Source organism: Lithobates pipiens, unplaced genomic scaffold, assembly GCF_037356315.1.
Source record: "Lithobates pipiens isolate NorthernLeopardFrog02 unplaced genomic scaffold, aLitPip1_a1.2 Scaffold_18, whole genome shotgun sequence".
NCBI lineage: Eukaryota > Metazoa > Chordata > Amphibia > Anura > Ranidae > Lithobates > Lithobates pipiens.
Window position 1 is genome coordinate 558507800 of NW_027507758.1, and position 17791 is coordinate 558525590.

Consider the following 17791-nt stretch of genomic DNA (forward strand, 5'->3'; position numbering starts at 1 on the left):
CAATGTTTTTATTTGGTCGGAAGGTATGTGAATGGCTCAAATTAAATTAACTGCATTATCGCCATCTCGTGGACAGGTAATATAATACACCCAGTATATGGTAATATATACCAGCCTTTTCACAATACACCCAGTTTGACCACTAGTATTGCAGGTATACACATACATCTAAAAAAAAAAATAATAAAACATACAAATTACAGAATATTCCTTTCTATTATATTAAAGAATAAATAATATATTTCTCTTACAATTATTTAAACAATTCTAACATATACCAACACATTTCTATGTTACATAACTTCCCTCAATAACACCAATTGTAATACTAGAAAAACCTTCAATAATTAAAAAAAAAAAAAATTTAGGTTAGCATCTATATTTAAACCTGCAGGCTGCAAAGTGTCTAAAGTATATAGCCATTTTGTCTCATTTTGTGAGACCGCCTTAGTAAGATTTGTACCTCTCCAATGTATTTTTTATCTTATCTATACCAAAGAATGTAGCTAAAGTGGGGTCTTTATTATGAAATATTTTGAAATGGTTTGAGAGGCTATGTTTCTCGAACCCATTTTTGATGTTTGTTAAGTGTTCATTAATCCTAGTATGTAATTTACGTGTGGTTCTTCCTACGTACTGTTTGGGACATGGACATTGTACTACATACGTAACATTTTCAGAATCGCATGTGATTGATGGTTTGATTTTAAACTTTTTCTTAGTCACCACAGATTGGAAACTTTCTATTTTTCTTTTGGATCTCTTCGTAATTTTACATACTTTACACCTAGTGCAGTAATGGAAGCCCTCCATATCCAAAAATGTGGACACATTTTTGGGAGGGTCTGGTATATTTGGTGCGATTTTATTTCGCAAGCCTGGGGCTTATAGATAAATTGGGGTTTCGTGGCCAATATTAGTTTCAAATCTTTGTCTTTTAAAAGGATAGGCCAAAACTGTTTAAAAATCTTTTCTACCTCCCTATATTGGCGGTTAAAGCCAGTTAGGAATGCTAAATCCCTTCTAAAGGTTTTTTTTCTTTTTGTAGTTAGGAGACTTGTCCTGTCCATATTTAAGACTTTTGTACAGCATTGTGATATGGCTTACAGTGAATAGCCCTTTTCGATAAATTTTTCTGTGAGGATGGAGGATTGGACCTTGTAGTCTTCTACATTGTCACAATTCCTCCTAATCCTCATGTATTGGCCCTTTGGGATTGCCGAGATCCATTTAGGGTGGTGACAACTTAGGACAGATACATATCCATTTCTATCTGTTTCTTTATGTAGTATTAACCATTTGACAACTGAGCACTTTAACCCCCTTCATGACCAGACCAATTTTCAGCTTTCAGTGCTCTCACACTTTGAATGACAATTACTCAGTAATGTAATTCTGTACCCAAATTATTTTTTTTTCCTTTTTTTTTTCATACAAATAGAGCTTTCTTTTGGTGGTATTTGATCACCTGAGTTTTTTATTTTTTGCGCTATAAATGAAAAAAGACCGAAAATTCAGAAAAAAAAACGAATTTTTCTCAGTTTCTGTAATAAAATTTTGCAAATTATTAATTTTTCTTCATACATTTTGGCCATAATTTATACTGCTACATATCTTTGGTAAAAATAAACCAAATTAGTGGATATTATTTGGTCTTTGCGAAAGTTAGAGAATCTACAAGCTGTGGTGCAAATCATAAAAAATTTTATCACACCTGAAGTACTGGTGGCCTATCTCATTTCTTGCGACCCGAACAAGCCAGGAAAGTAGACATTTCAAGTTATTTAGTACGATTTATGGTGAGGTATTTGAGGTTGTAATTTTTTCCCACAATTCTTTGCAAAATTATTTTTTTTTCTCACAAATTTGTCATTGTAATAGGTTAATTCTCTCACGTGGCATGTGTATACCACAAATGACACCCCAAAACACATTCTGCTACTCCTCCTGAGTATTACGATACCACATGTGTGGGACTTTTTCATAGCCTAGCCACATAGGGAGGCCCAACATGCAGGAAGCACCATCACGTGTTCTAGGAGCATAAATTACACATCTAACTTCTTGACTACCTATTACACTTTTGAAGGCCCTGGAGCACCAGGACAATGACACGTGGCACTGATGACAGATGGCACTGATAAAATGTGACACTGATGTGGCACTGATGACAGATGGCATTAATACGTGGCACTGATGACAGGTGACACTAATACGTGGCACTGATGACAGATGGTGCTAATACGTGGCACTGATGACAGATGGCACTAATACGTGGCAATGATGACAGGTGGCACTAATACGTGGCACTGATGACAGATGCCACTGATATGGGACACTGATGACACATGACACTGATGACAGGTGACACTAATACGTGGCACTGATGACAGATTGTGCTAATACGTGGCACTGATGACAGATGGCACTGATACGTGGCAATGATGACAGGTGGCACTAATACGTGGCACTGATGACAGATGCCACTGATATGGGACACTGATGACACATGACACTGATGACAGATGACACGTGACACTGCCAGGTGGTACTGTTGACAGATGTCACTGATACGTGGCACTGATGACAGATGGCACTAATAGGTGGCACTGATGACAGATGGCATTAATATGTGGCACTGATGACAGATGGCACTTATACGTGGCACTGATGACAGATGGCACTTATACTTGGCACTGGGGACAGATCATCTCATATGTTTACATATGAGATCATCTCTCATTGGACACTGTGATCCAGTGCTAAATGGGCGCTGTGATTTGCCAGTTAGCACGATCTGTGATCGGTTGTGTCCAAGGGACAGGGCCAACACAGAACTTCCCAGATGCGTGCTCGCAGTGGAGCGCATTGGGGACGTAAACAGGAGGACATCCAGGGACACCCTCCCGGCAATTGGAGTCTGTGCTGTAGCCCTCTTTCGGCTATAACGCGGACACCTAGTAGTTAAAATGATGACTTTATTAGGATAAGATTAAAAACACAAGATGATAGAAGATGCATGCTCGTCAAAGTAAAGTGCAGTCCTGGCCTTCCACATGGCTCTGTGGGTCCCACCACTGTTCCGGTTATCTGGAAAGGATTGAGCAGCTGGCTGGAATGGATCACAGTGTTTCTCCAGGAGCAAAGGAACCAAGCAGCTCCCCGTGCTTCCTAGTGTGGCTGTCACCGATCGTCTGTTCCCTTTTATAGGGAAAGACGATCAGTAACGTCACATGCCAGGCCACGCCCCATACAATAAAAAAAACATATAACTTCACACATGACCCCTACACTACCCCCTAGTGGTTAACTCCTTATCTGCCAGCGTCATTTACACAGGAATCAGTGCATTTAAATAGCACTGATTGCTGTATAAATGACAATGGTCCCAAAAATGTCCGATGTGTCCACCATAATGTCGCAGTCACAATAAAAATCGCTGATCGCCCCCATTACTAGTAAAAAAAAAAAAAAATGCTATAAAACTATCCCCTATTTTGTAAATGCTATAACTTTTGTGCAAACCAATCAATAATCGCTAATTGTGATTTGATTTGATTTTTTACCAAAAATATGTAGAAGAATACGTATCGGCCTAAACTGAGGAAACAAAATGTTTTTTTTATATATTTTTGGGGGATATATATTATTGCAAAAAGTTAAAAATAATGCGTTTTTTTTTCGAAATTGTCGCTCTTTTTTTGTTTATAGCGCAAAAAATAGAAACCACAGGGGTGATCAAATACCACCAAAGAAAACCTCTATTTGTGGGAAAAAAGGACGTCAATTTTGTTTGGGAGCCACGTCGCACGACTGCACAATTGTCAGTTAAAGCGGCGCAGTGCCAAATCGCAAAAAGGGGCTTGGTCCTTTGGCTGCAAATTGGTCCGGGGCTTAAGTGGTTAAAGAGCACCTGTCATTTCAGATCCATCGTGGCAACGTTTGTTAGTGGGCATCCACTCACCTGCCGCCGCCACGTCCCTCACCTTGTGTCACTGTGGCATCACCAGACATCCCATTCAAGTGAACGGCACTAAATGGGACTGTTGGTGAGTTCACAGCGGGTCAGAGGAAGAGCCGCTGCGGGACAGAGATGACAGTTCCTCTTTAACAATTATGATTTAAATCGACTTAATTTAAATCAAGCCTTTTTACTAGTGATTTAAATAAAATCCACCCTGGTTTGGCTGTTGATTTTATACCCCAAATATGTATGCAGGTCCTCCGGTTCTCAGAGTCTGTGTGTTTCAGGGAGACATGGACTTGAATCCAAAGTAAAACTACTCCAAAGGTCCCCCAGGCTCACACCTCCCAAAGACTAAAGCCCCCTCAAATGCCAGCGCCCATAGTCAGGCAAGACAACACAAAGGCAGACAGTACAATTACAATACAATTTAATACAGTAGGAATCAGAGGACCCTGCTCATTAGAGCTCATAATCTAAGAGGTCAAACTTGGACCAATGTAGCTATGTTTGTAACATACCCGGCCAATCCCATTGGAAGCTGGAAATCGCTGACATAGACAGTGCTACTTCAGGGTTATCCACTTGTTTCTGGCTCCCATGCTGAGAAGCCAGCCTGACGCAGTATGGGTGCCATTTAGAAAATGGTTTGCATTGTCTGAATGAATGCAAAGCATTCTCTGATCGGATGAGGTGGTGAGCGTGATGCTTGCAAAGTATTCTTTAAATAGCGCTTATGCCAAACGGCTAATCTTCTTCACAATGCAGGAGGGTAGCCACTTGGTATAGGACCCCGAAGCGAGTGGGGATCACTGAAGTACCGGTCTACTAGTCTCGAGCAATGTCACAGGAAGAAGTTCAAGGAGATAAATCATCTAAAAATCTAGGAAAACTTCTGTACAATAAATAATTTTTAGATCATTTTTATACATTTTTTTTATTTACTCATCAAACCATTTAATGTACTGTACCTAAATATCAGAAGGTAGTGCATGTATTATTTTTGCGTGAAATGGTTAGCCATTGTTTAACCGCTTTCTGACCACTGCACACAGATGTAAGTCGGCAGAATGGCACAGGCAGGCAAATGGGCATACAGGTACGTCCCTTTAAATTTGCCGCCTTTCGGGCACACTCGCTGCGCGCCGCGGGGCATGCCCACGGGTCCCGGGAACTCGATGTTCTCCAGCGACCCGTGATTGACCCCCACAACCATCCGGCAAGGGTTGTGGGGATGAGGCTTTTCTCTCAATCAACATGGGGACAAGGTGCTTTGGGGAGGCTACCCAAAAGCACTCTCCGCATATTAAGGGCATGTGGCCTGGTACAGGAGGGGGGGCGCTCTCTCATCCTCCCCCCTCTTTTCCTGCATCCTGCCATGTTGATGAATTTACCACATTCAGTATTGTTTACTGAATTGACAGTCCAAAATTAATTTCCCAGGATAAAAATTTTTTAGCATATCCAGCGATACTCATCCAAAAAAACTCCCAAAAAATAAAAAAAATGTATCCAATTGATCACAATTATACCTAAAAATGTATAATATTAAAATATAAATAAATTCCAAATGTCCACTCGTTATTCCCATAAAGTGTCCAAATCACTCCACACAACATGCTCCAGTGACACCTGATTCCCGCAGGACACACACTCACCAAATCTAATTTCCTCTCATTCTCATGAGAGGCTAAATACGCATTATATTGTATCCAGTGATAATAGTACAGGGATAGGATATGTTTCAGGAGGCATCACTAGAGAGAAAAGCATTAGGTGGGGTCAGCAAAAAAAAAAAAAATGCTTTTTGAAGTGATAACTTTATCCCCCAATTTAGAATATATTTACACACATTTTTGAAAGACAAAACAAATTAGACCCTATAGTTTTTCCATAGAAAAGTTTGTTGTTTTGTCTGAAATGGCATAGGGGCTAAGTGATGTTATCAGTTCAGAAAGTGCTTTGCTAGGTTCTTCTTTAAACAAAGGAACAACTTCCCAAGCATTTTATTTTGTTCTAAATTTGATTCAGCCGTCACAGAGCAGCTGAACCTAGCCCGAGTCCATCTGCAAAACATTAGGAGACTGGTACTTCAGATCACAGTCATTCCAGTAAATGAGAGGTTTGTGATAAAGCCTTTTTTAAACCTAAAAATTATAATCAAGCCTCCATATAAATGCATATAAAAGTAGAATGAAAACTGCTGAGCTATGGGATGACAGTGGGTACAGGAATAGCCTAGATAAACTCTCCAAGCATTGGTTTCCTGTGTGTCCTTGCTCTGTAGGACATTTCGTGCCATCACTGTAGGACATGTCTCGTTGTTAAAATGCTGTTTTGCCTCCTCTACATAGATCGGAAAAAGAGATTACCTGAGTATTGTAGTATATGGTGGTCAGGCGGCATTGCAATTTTGAGTATATGCCAAAGGCTGATGGTATCTGTGGTCTGCCTTCCATGTCCATTCCACCACATAGTAGCCACTATCTCATCTGAAACCAGAATAATTGTAGTGCATGAAGACAATGGCACCTCCCGCTTGACCACTGTCCGCAAGGACAAATCAGTACTGTCGCGTTTTGCGGCCACTATGAACGATTCACCAGCTGTCCACCAGAGCTGCTTTTCATAACGACAAAGGTGTTATATAGATTACTAATGGAAGCAGCTGTGAAATGGTCAACTTTTTGAACACCAAAAACTTGTCTTTTGCAAGGCTTTGCCAGGCACACTCTTGTTTATTGAAATACAGTAAAATCTTGGTTTACGAGCAAAATTCGTTCCAGAAACATGCTTGTAATCCAAAGCACTCTTATATCAAAGTAAATTTTCCCATAAGAAATAATGGAAACTCAGAGGATTTATTCCACAGCCATTTATTCAAGTCCTTCAATTTATAGTCCATATAAAAAGATTATAGCAATGTGATAGGTTGTATAACCATAAAATGTCCAACCACAAATGGAAGCCTCCACAAGGGGATTAGAAGCAAAATCCTGCAGGAGCTACAGAGTATAAAGGAGAAGAGAGGCGCCTTATAAGTGTAGCAATATGGTTACATTTATTGAAGGTACAACATTTAGCAACTCACATGGTTGATGATTAAAAGAGGCACATCTAAGTATGCAAGCATCCCGGGTAAAACTGTCCACATAGACCATCCTCTGCACCGCCGGCTCTCACCGATGTCAGTCTGCAATCGTGACCCTAAAGACTACCCTGCAGTAGAGCGATGGAAACACTTGTGGAGCGCAGTGTGGAAGGGATGATGTTGAAGGCGGTGCGGGGGATGGTCTATGTGGATAGCTTTACCCCGGATGCCTGCATACTTAGATGTGCCTCTTTAATCATCAACCATGTGAGTTGCTAAATGTTGCACCTTCATTAAATGTAACCTACATTTAGAGGCACCTCTCTTCTCTTTTATACTCAGTTGTAACATGACGCTACTTGTATATCAAGACATCGATTGTATATCAAATCAAAATGTATTTAAAAATTTTGCTCGTCTTGCAAAACGCTCTCAAACCAAGGTTTTACTGTATGTACACTAACAAGTCATGTAACAGTCTGTATTGCCTAAATAAAGCATCCCCAGCATCCCAGTGAAGTATCAGGGCATGAAACAAACAAAAAACTGGGGGCTAGAAGAGATTAGTTGTTCTTAGTACCAAGATTTTGGTGCAGAAGAGATATTTTTGGTGCTAGCAGCTAAAGCATCTCGTAAGGTAAGTGTCCTGAAGTCAGGCAGACAAACACTAGGGCAATGTAATTCCTAAAGCCGGCCATACATTAGTAGATTTCCAAAGGAAAATTTGTATGAACATCTGTACAAAAATTCTAATCAGTACATCAGATGACTTGATGCACGTCGTTTGAAAGTACTTAAATTTTTTTTTGCTTTTAACCGGTTCCCAACCAGCGCACACCGATGTACGTCGGCAGAATGGCACGGGCAGGCATATTGGCGTACAGGTACGTCCAATCTCTAATGCCGCCCTGATCGCGTGCTGGTCGGGACCCCCGTGAGTCCGGTCGCAGGTCCCGCGGACTCGAACGCCGCAGGCATACCCACGATCGTCTAACGGGGCAGCTGAACGGAGAGATGCCGTTGTAAACAGCATCTCCCCATTCTGCCTAGTAACTAGTGACACTCATCTCTGCTCCGTGTGATTGAAAGCCCAACTCCCCACAGTTAGTAACACACCCCTAGGAACACTTAACCCCTACACTGCCACCCACTGGTTAACCCCTTCACTGCCAGTGTCATTTACACAGGACACATTTATATAGCAATGATTGCTGTATAAAGGACAATGGTCCCAAAAATGTGTCAAAAATGTCCGATGTGCCCACCTTGATGTCGCAGTCACAATAGAAATCGCTGATCGCCGTCATTACTAGTAAAAAAAAAAATTATTAATAAAAATGCCATAAAACTAACCCATATTTTGTAAACGCTGTAACTTTTGCGCAAACCAATCAATAATCGCTTATTGCGATTTTTTTTTTTACCAAAAATATGTAGAAGAATACATATCAGCCTAAACTGAGGGGAAAAAAATGTTATATATATTTTTGGGGGATATTTATTATAACAAAAAGTAAAAAATAATGCGTTTTTTTCAAAATTGTCGCTCTTTTTTTGTTTATAGCGCAAAAAATTAAAAATGCAGGGGTGATCAAATACCACCATAAGAAAGCTCTATTTGTGGGACAAAAAGGACGTCAATTTTGTTTGGGAGCCATGTCGCCCACAACCGCGCAATTGTCAGTTAAAGTGACGCAGTGCCGAATTGCAAAAAGTGATCTGGTCTTTGGCCAGCAAAATGGTCCAGGGCTGAAGTGGTTAAGATTTATTTTTGGATCAAATGACCATCCCTGAAAGTAAAAACCACATTTAGTGTTGGAAATGTACTTTATTTGAGAAAAAGTTCCTCCCCCTGCTCCTTTGATTTTTCTGGGGTTGAAAGCAAACGACAATTTGACTAACATTTAGAAAGTCAAAAAAGAAAACAAAATTCTACTAGTGTATGGCCAGCTTTAAAGTGGTGGTAAATCTTTTACAACCACTTTTTACTACAGGTAAGCCTATAATTAGGCTTGCCTGTAGCTATATTGGATATCTCCTAAACCTGCACGGTTTAGGAGATATCCCCTGTATTTGCATTTGCCGACGTCATCGGCACATGCGCACTGAAGCAAACTGAAGCAACGGCACGTATGTGCTGTTGCTTTAATTAGACTGTGCCATTACCGCATCCGTGGGAGTGACGTCATCACAGCTTCGGCCAATCACAGCGCCTGAGCCGTGATACCCGGAAGTAACCCCCGGGAGCGATGACGGCTGCCGGAGTGGTGAACAAGGACCGCTGCAGGGGCTTCGATCTCGGGTAAGTAATTCATAATGAGCTAGTATGCTGTGCATACTAGCTCATTATGGCTTTGTCTTGCAGGTTTTTTTTTATTTTTTTTTAGGGTTTACAGCTACTTTAAACACATGTTCAAATGACAAACATTAGAAAAGGTGAGCAGGCTGTTGGTCAGATGAGGTGCAGACAAACTATTACAGAGGTAGCAAACCTTTGATCAGGATAAGCAAAGACAAGCAGTACAAATGCTTTCCAAACAATACACAAATTCAAAGCTTGAACAGTCAGAAAGAAGTCAGATGGGCAGACTTGTATCCAGCAAATGCGCAAACGGACAAACCTGTTGATCCGTTACAGGCTTGATTTTCTGGTCTTGCTTTAATGACTTGACCTCCAGAAGATTTACCCCCCTTCCTGACCAGGCCATTTTTGCAATACTGCACTGCGTTAGTTTAACTAACAATTGCGTGGTCATGCTACGCTGTAACCAAATAAAATGTATGTCCTTTTTTTCCCCACAAATAGAGCTTTCTTTTGGTGGTATTTGATCATCTCTGCGTTTTTTATATATATATATATATATATATATATATATATATATATATATATATTTTGCGCTATAAACGAAAACAAAAAAAATGAATATTTTGAAAAAAAAACTATATTTTTTACTTTCTGCTATAAAACATATCCAATAAAAAAATAGAAAAAAATCAAACGTGCTCATAAATTTAGGTCAATATGTATTCTGCTACATATTTTTGGTAAAAAAAAAAAATCCCAATAAATTGATTGGTTTGCGCAAAGGTTATAGCATCTACAACTATGGGATATATTTATGGAATTTTTATTTATTTCATTTTTTTTTAAACCAATAATGGCAGCAATCAGTGACTTATAGCGATATTGCATCGGACACTAAATTACACTTTTGACACTTTTTTGGAAACCAGTGACACTACTGTAATGATGAGTGCTAAAAAATATGCACTGTCACTGTACTAATGACACTGGCTGGGAAGGGGTTAACAGGCATGATCAAAGGGTTAACTGTGTGCCTAGCCAGTGTTTGTACAGTGTGGAATGTGCTTTTACTAGGGGAAGACATGGATCCCTGTCCCTGCTTTGCAGAAACACAGGATCCATGCCTTCCCTACTGACAGAATAGTGATCTGCCTTGTTTACATAGGCAGACTGCCATTCTGCCTCTGTACCGAACGATTGGCGAGTGGCGGTGGACATCGAGTCCGCCATACCTGCAGATCAGCTCCCACTGTGTATAATTACAGCAGGCCATCTGCAGCTGCGTGTGCACCCCCCTACCCGAAAGTGTTGGATTGCGTACTAGGTACATAATCCAGCGCAATATTGTCACTTTGCCGCTGTATATGTAAGTGGTTAAAGTCCACAATGGAGTCATGTATTCACAGCCCAAAATCTGAGATTCAGTGCTAAACGTAACGGTTTATGGCTGATCATTACAGTAATGCTAGTTTTACACTTGTGGTTGGTGGGTGGTAAAAACATTCAGTTGAGCCACATCTTTATTGCCCTCTAACCGCTCTCTTGAAGCTGCAAATATAGCGGGGGGTACACATGCCACAGTAGAGATTCAAAAAATGTCCCCCCTATCAAGCATGGTGGGCAGTACCACCCATTGAATATTACCTATTGATTTGCATGAGGCTGCATCATGGTGATGTGGGTTTTTTAGGGGTAAGAACAGACAGTGTGGAGGTGTCGCAACACCTCCTCATCGCCTGTTAAGCGATCCACGTGGAAGAATTGAAAGTGGTCCTAAAGCCGCAAGGTTCTATGCATTAAGGTAAAAATAAAATTCTCTGCTGCAGGATCCCCCCCAGTCTCCCCTCACCCTTATTCTTACCTGAGCCTGATCCGATCCAGTGATGTGCACGAGAACAGTTGCTCTGGCTGCTGTCTCCCTCCTCATTGGGCAGATTGATAGCAGTGGAAGCCTGCTTTTGTCAATCAAATGCTCTAACGAGGGAGTGGGGGGTTTCCAGTTTTCCCGCTCTGTTTTAATAGACGCAGACAGGGTGGCTCAGGAGCATGCCCACACTGGTGCCCCCATGTTAATTGCCTTTCCATGGAGTGGGGCACTCACCAAAGAGGAGGGGCCTGGAGCACCGACGGGGGACCCCAGAAAAGGAGTCTTGGAGCTGCTCTGTCCAAAACTATTGTACACAGCAGGAAAGTATAACATGTTTGTTCTTTTGATAAAAAAAATCTACATGTGTATGGACCAATCTGGATGCATGCTAGGCAAACAACTGGCCTATTTTTTTAATTGAGAATGGAAACTGGAGCAATCCGTTTGGGGATCAGGGGAGAAAACAAACTCAATGCAGATTCCCCTAGGCGCTTGCCCCGACTTGTTCATGCCCCAACTTAGTTGGGGTAGGCGGAACACTTTGGTGGGGGTGGGTCAGCCCGACACTTGATCTTTGACCTCTGGGGACACGCCTGCTGACCTTTGACCTTTGGGAGAGGTCCCTATTCCAATCCCCGAGTCCTAACCTTGTTCTTCTAGGGGATTCACTGTATTGCCTATATGCGTTGTAAGATTCACAGTATTTTGCACATCATTACCAGATAATTTTCTGTGGATACCAAAGCTGGTCATTACTGTGAACTTGCTGATATCTTTCAGTATGTGTGCTAAGTGCAAAATTACATCTTTACTAAGAATACACAATAGGTTCCAGCATTGTAATAAAAAGTAATGCATCTCTGTAAGCATTCTAATTCCTTACCAAAAAGCGAACCCCCTGTTATATAAGAACATTGCTAGAGGCTCCATTTTCAAAGCAACATGTTCACTTTAAGCTCTGTGCAGAATTCTAATGTCTAATTCTAATAAAATCCGACCGTGTGTACGCTCCATCACACAACTGTTGTTCGGACTTTGCGCCAACAAATGTTGGCTAGCAGGTTTTCACATTTTCCATGGACAAATGTGTGTTGTCAGATTTCCAGAGCGTGTGTACACAAGTCCTTCGGACAAAAGTCCAAAGTACAAACACGCATGCTCGGAAGCAAGGACGAACCAGAAGCGGTCGGTCTTGTAAACTAGCACTCGTAATGGAGGATTAACATTCGTGACACGGCAAATTATGAAATCTCAAAATGCAGCGCACAATTCTCTTCTTTGTTAATGGGATAATAATGAAGCTGCTTTGCTGGTGATACTGATGGAGTTATTGCAAACAAATTTCATAGTTACATAGTTAGTAAGGTTGAATAAAGACACCAGTCCATCCAGTTCAACCTGAGTGAGTGTCTACAATTGTCCCTATCCCTGTACATCGCACACTCACATCAGTCCCTACCCTCAAAGAGCCCACAATACAAGGTCCCCATTCATATACTAGGGCCAATTTTGGACAGAAGCCAATTAACCTACCTGCATGTCTTTGGATTGTGGGAGGAAACCGGAGTACCCGGAGGAAACCCACGCAGGCACAGGGAGAACATGCAAACTCCAAGCAGGTAGTGTCGTGGTTGGGATTTGAACCAGTGACCCTTCTTACTGCTATGTGAGAGTGCTAACCACTACACCACTGTGCCGCCCAGAATTTTCAAAGGCTTTTTATTTCTAGTGAGATCAAGAATAATATTAAATGTAACTGTCTACTCCCAAACTGTCATGTGAAGTAAAACACATAGCCAAGTATTATTCTCCACAATTTTTTTTATTGTGCATTAAAAAAAGAAAACAAATAAAATTAGACATACTATCTACCAATAGAACTTAACCAAAGAATGCATTCTATGCATCCAAATCTATAGAAAATATACCAAATCAAATCATTATTCAACCCAAAAAAAAAATGTCAAAGCAATAACTCCAAGGCCAATAATAAATAACACCTTATCTCCTCCGATTCCGCAACATGGCTGGTTGACAACCGGCCATTTAGAGACGAACTGAAAAGTACGAAATGAAAAGCGTGAAATGAAAAGTGTGATTCAATACTCACCAAACTTCTACTAACACGAAATTAGCAGAAGGAGCCCAAAGGGTGGCGCTAAAGAGCTGAAAAACCACGTAGTATATCACTACATTCGTAATTGTTGGTCAACATTTGTGTGACCGTGTGTATGCAAGATAAGTTTGAGCCAACACCTTTCGGACAGAATTCCACGCTTTTGTTGGCGGAAAGTCCGATCGTGTGTACACAAGGCATTTGTGTTGTTTGTGAGCCACTTGCAATGACTTAATGGAAGATATATTTTGGCAGATATAGAAAATCATGCCAGTTTTCAGTTGAGAATGGAAAAGTAATTTTAATAAGATTAAATTATAAAATAGTGTGTATAGCATTTATATGGCTTACATCAGTTCTAACAAAATTGTGCCCATTGTATATAGGTATACTGCTGGGGGAAAAAAAGTGCGTCTACTTGTATCAGTTTTTCCCTGTTTAGCTTTGCCTGCTGCTTTAATGGGGCCAGTACTAAGTGACCCAGACTGAGCACTGATGTTAGTACCCAATTAAGGTGAATGGAGTGCTTCACACCTGTAGTGGCGAGGCTGTAAATGGTTTTTATTGTTGTGTTCACTCACTGCAGAGTCTACGGGGACTGCCAACTTATAACCTCATAACAAGCGCAATCTCCTGATTTGTTATTCATTAGTACAATAAAATGTCTGGGAAGCTATAATGGTTTGGGATCTATTTTATTGTCCTTTATTTAAAGTGTTATACGTTTTTAAAGCAATGGTTTATAACTTTTATTTTTTAAATCAGATATTCATGTCTGTTATATACATTTATTATAGGGTGCATCAATGACATGGCATTCACAGAACATTATGGGTTTTTCACAGAGATAAAGAGAGCAATAGAGGCAGATTTTCTCTCTCTCTGATTCATATGTTAAAATGCTGTCTGTAAACAGTGGGAGAAAAGTGGGATAGTTGCTTTTTGTTGTAAACCTTGAGGATGAATTGCTCCACAGTACCTGTAGCTACCTCATCCCTTTAAAACCGAACACATGTTACACAGGTTCTGAGGCTGATTAAGGTGGTAATTAAACTCGGTGCCTTATCTACATTAAATTAGCCTCGGAACCTGTGTAATTAATATGTGTTCAGGTTTAAAGGGATGAGGTGGCAACCCTAATCCATCCATGTCTCTATGCTTTATTTTGTTGAGAAATCTCTTTGAACCCAACCCCCCCCCCCCCCCTTCCCCCCACCTGGCATTTCTAGCCATGGCCATCTTGTATAGGGGCAGGTGATTCTTGTAGTATTTACTCCTGGAATTTATCTGCCCTTAGGCTCAGGCACGTAGGCGAGTGTGCTCAGCTGGGAAAGCTTCTCCTTTTTAAGACTAAACACTCCTGGGATGCATGGTACCATTTTGGCCTAGGCCAGAAACCAGAAAGCAACTGAAGAAATTACATTTTTCTTTGAGTACATTTTACTATATGTTCCTATCTATTTACTAAGGTTATCTGCATAAGAATTAAAATAGTTAATGCTGATTGAGAGAGTTTAGTTGCAGTTTAAAATTTGTAAATATCTGAATGCCAGTTGCCTATTAAGGGCCGGTTCACACTGCGAGGCGAGGCGAGGCGACACGGCTCGCCTCGCCTCGCTCCCGCAAGTCGCCCCCATTCAGTACTATGGAACCGTTCTGAGAGGAGCGACTCGAGTCGCTCCGACTCAGAAAAAAGGTTCCTGTACTACTTCGGGGCGACTTGCATTGACTTCTATGCAGAAGTCCTCTGCAAGTCGCCGCTGAGCTCCCCGCAAGTCGCGGCGAGGTAAGTCGGAGACGCCTCGCCGCGGCTCGCTGTGTGAACCGGCCCTTACAGTTCTCTGATTATTGTGAATTGAATCCTGAGCACTCTAAATAACACACCTTTTAAGCAAAACAGTTATGATCAGCCTGGTAAACATGCAAGGAACCTCCGGTTCCTTGTGGTGTCTGGAATTGTAAATATTCCTAAGCCATATAAATAGTTACCTGATTAAGAAATGGCATGTCGTTTTTCCTCAGGAACATGGTATGCTACCAATGAGATTGCATTCCTAGTGATGTCATTGGTTCTTGTGAGCACCACTTGTAGCATATTATTAGCAATAGCACTGTTTTTTCAAAACAAGATAGGCTGCTACTTTAGCAATGTAAATTTTTTTAGGTGACAATAAATCTAATGCTTGCTAATGTCACTGTTTCTAAGACATGTAATTGGCTTTATTCTTAATGATATCGCTGCGTTTTTTGGAATATGATAGTCACATTCTTAGTGATCTAATTTGTTCCTGGAAACACCACATGTTATATTATAAGTGACAGCACTAGTTTTTAGTAACACGATAGGCTGCATTCTTTTAGGATCCATGCTTTGTGATGCCACTCTTTTCTAGGACCATAATGGGTCACATTGGCATTGATGTCACTGTTCTCAGGAATATGATATTCTGCATTCTTATTGATCTTCATAGGGCACATTCTTAATGATGTCATTATTTCTTGAGAACATGTTAGGCTGTAATCTTACTGATCTCACTATTGCTTGGCAGCATTATAGGCTGAGATCTTAGTACGGTCACTGGTTATTATTAACAAGCTGCACTGGTTAGAATTGACAGGCTGCACTTTCTGACACTTCCCTGATTCCTTTGGGTTGTACATAGGCTGAGAATAATTTAACCACTTCAATACTGGGCACTTTCCTTCCTTCCTGCCCAGGCCAATTTTCAGCTTTCAGCGCTGCCGTTTTTTAAATGACAATTGCGCGGTCATGCAACACTGTAACCAAACAAGTTTTTTATCATTTTGTTCCCACAAATTGAGCTTTCATTGGTGGTATTTGATCACCACTGGGTTTTTTTTTTTTTTGCTAAACAAATAAAAAAAATATGAAAAAAGTTTTTCTTAGTTTTTGTTATAAAGTTTTGTAAATTAGTAAGTTTTCTTCTCCACTGATGGGCACTGATGATGGGCACTAATATGCAGCAATGATGGGCACTCATAGGTGGCACTGATGGCCACTGATAGGTGACACTGGGCACTGATAGGCGGCAATGATGGGCACTGGACACTGATGGAGGCTGATAGATAGCACTGACAGGCATCACTGATGAGGAGGCACTGACAGGTATCATTTATGGGCACTGATTGGCATCCCTGTGGTCTTGGGTGGCATACTTAATGGGCATCCCTGGTGGCCCAGGGTGGGCATCCTCAGAGAGGCTGTGCTGATAATCAGCTCAGACCCCCCTTGTCAGGAGAGTAGCCGATCAGAAGCTCTCCTCTACTCGTGATTGGACACAGCTGATCATGTGGTAAAGAGCCTCTCGCAGATTGACACACCACACCACCGATCACTACGTGCCCCTGCGGCTTATCCTGCCGGACGTCATATGATGTCCAGTCAGGATAACTGAACCACTGCCCGGCCGTCATTCTGCTATAGGCTGGGCGGGGAAGTGCTTAAACACTGATATTTTAGAGTTGGCACCGGACACACCTCAGTTGTCCTTCATTGTTACATGTACAGTGCTCAGCATAAATGAGTACACCCCCAACAGATTTGTCAGAAAACCTTTACTTTCCTTTCAGAATCAACTTTTTCTATGGGACACTATACTAGAAAATACTCCCACAAATGTGGGGCATTGATTGCAACCAAGATTTGTTAATTTGCACACACAAAGTATTTTTCTAACAAATTACACCCCAATGAAAGTTTTAGGAGCAAAGCTAAATTTTAGACAACAAAATGCTAATTAACAGCAATTTAACTACAGGTGAGTCTAATTATTCATTAAACAGGTGTCCAGCAGACAGTTGATTATAAAAGGGTGTTTCTTAACAAAGAAAACCCCTTCCCATTTCATGGTGTCAGCAATGGCACCACATGGAAGAGACATGTCTCAAGGCCTGAGAAAGAAATAATTTCTTTACACAGGAAAGGTGAAGGCTACAAGAAGGTCAGCACAGCTATACTTATCAGTCAGAATATTGTACAAAAATGTAACAAAGATGGAACTGCAACCATCTCACAGGCCAGGCGTCCAGGCCATCCACAGAAGTTAACACCGCAACAGGAGGATGAGAAGTGTTGACTTTCACTGCAGTTAGCTAAAGAAGTAGAAAAACAAACTGGAATGATTGTTTCCTGTGACACAATATGGTGTACACTGCAGAGGAATGGCATGGGTGTTGTCCACGAAGGAAGCCTCTGTTGCATTTCTGAAGAGAAACCAGTGTGAAAGTGATTCAGTAGCCAAGTATGTCTGCTGATCTGAACCCAATCAAACACCTATGAGGAGTTCTGAAGAGACAAGTTGAGTATCACTCTCCATCCAGCATCTAGGCTATAAAAGAGGTTGTTCTTCAAGAATGGAAAAAGATAGATGTTGCAATATGTCGCCAACTTGTTCATTCCATACCTAGAAGACTTGGTGCTGTCCTTA

General features: G+C 41.1%; 1 protein-coding gene across 2 annotated transcripts in view; it reads left to right on the plus strand.

The window, feature by feature from the left end:
- Nucleotides 1-17791, plus strand: part of SUPT3H (SPT3 homolog, SAGA and STAGA complex component) — a 712703-nt gene that overhangs the window by 535255 nt on the left and 159657 nt on the right. The window lies entirely within an intron of this gene.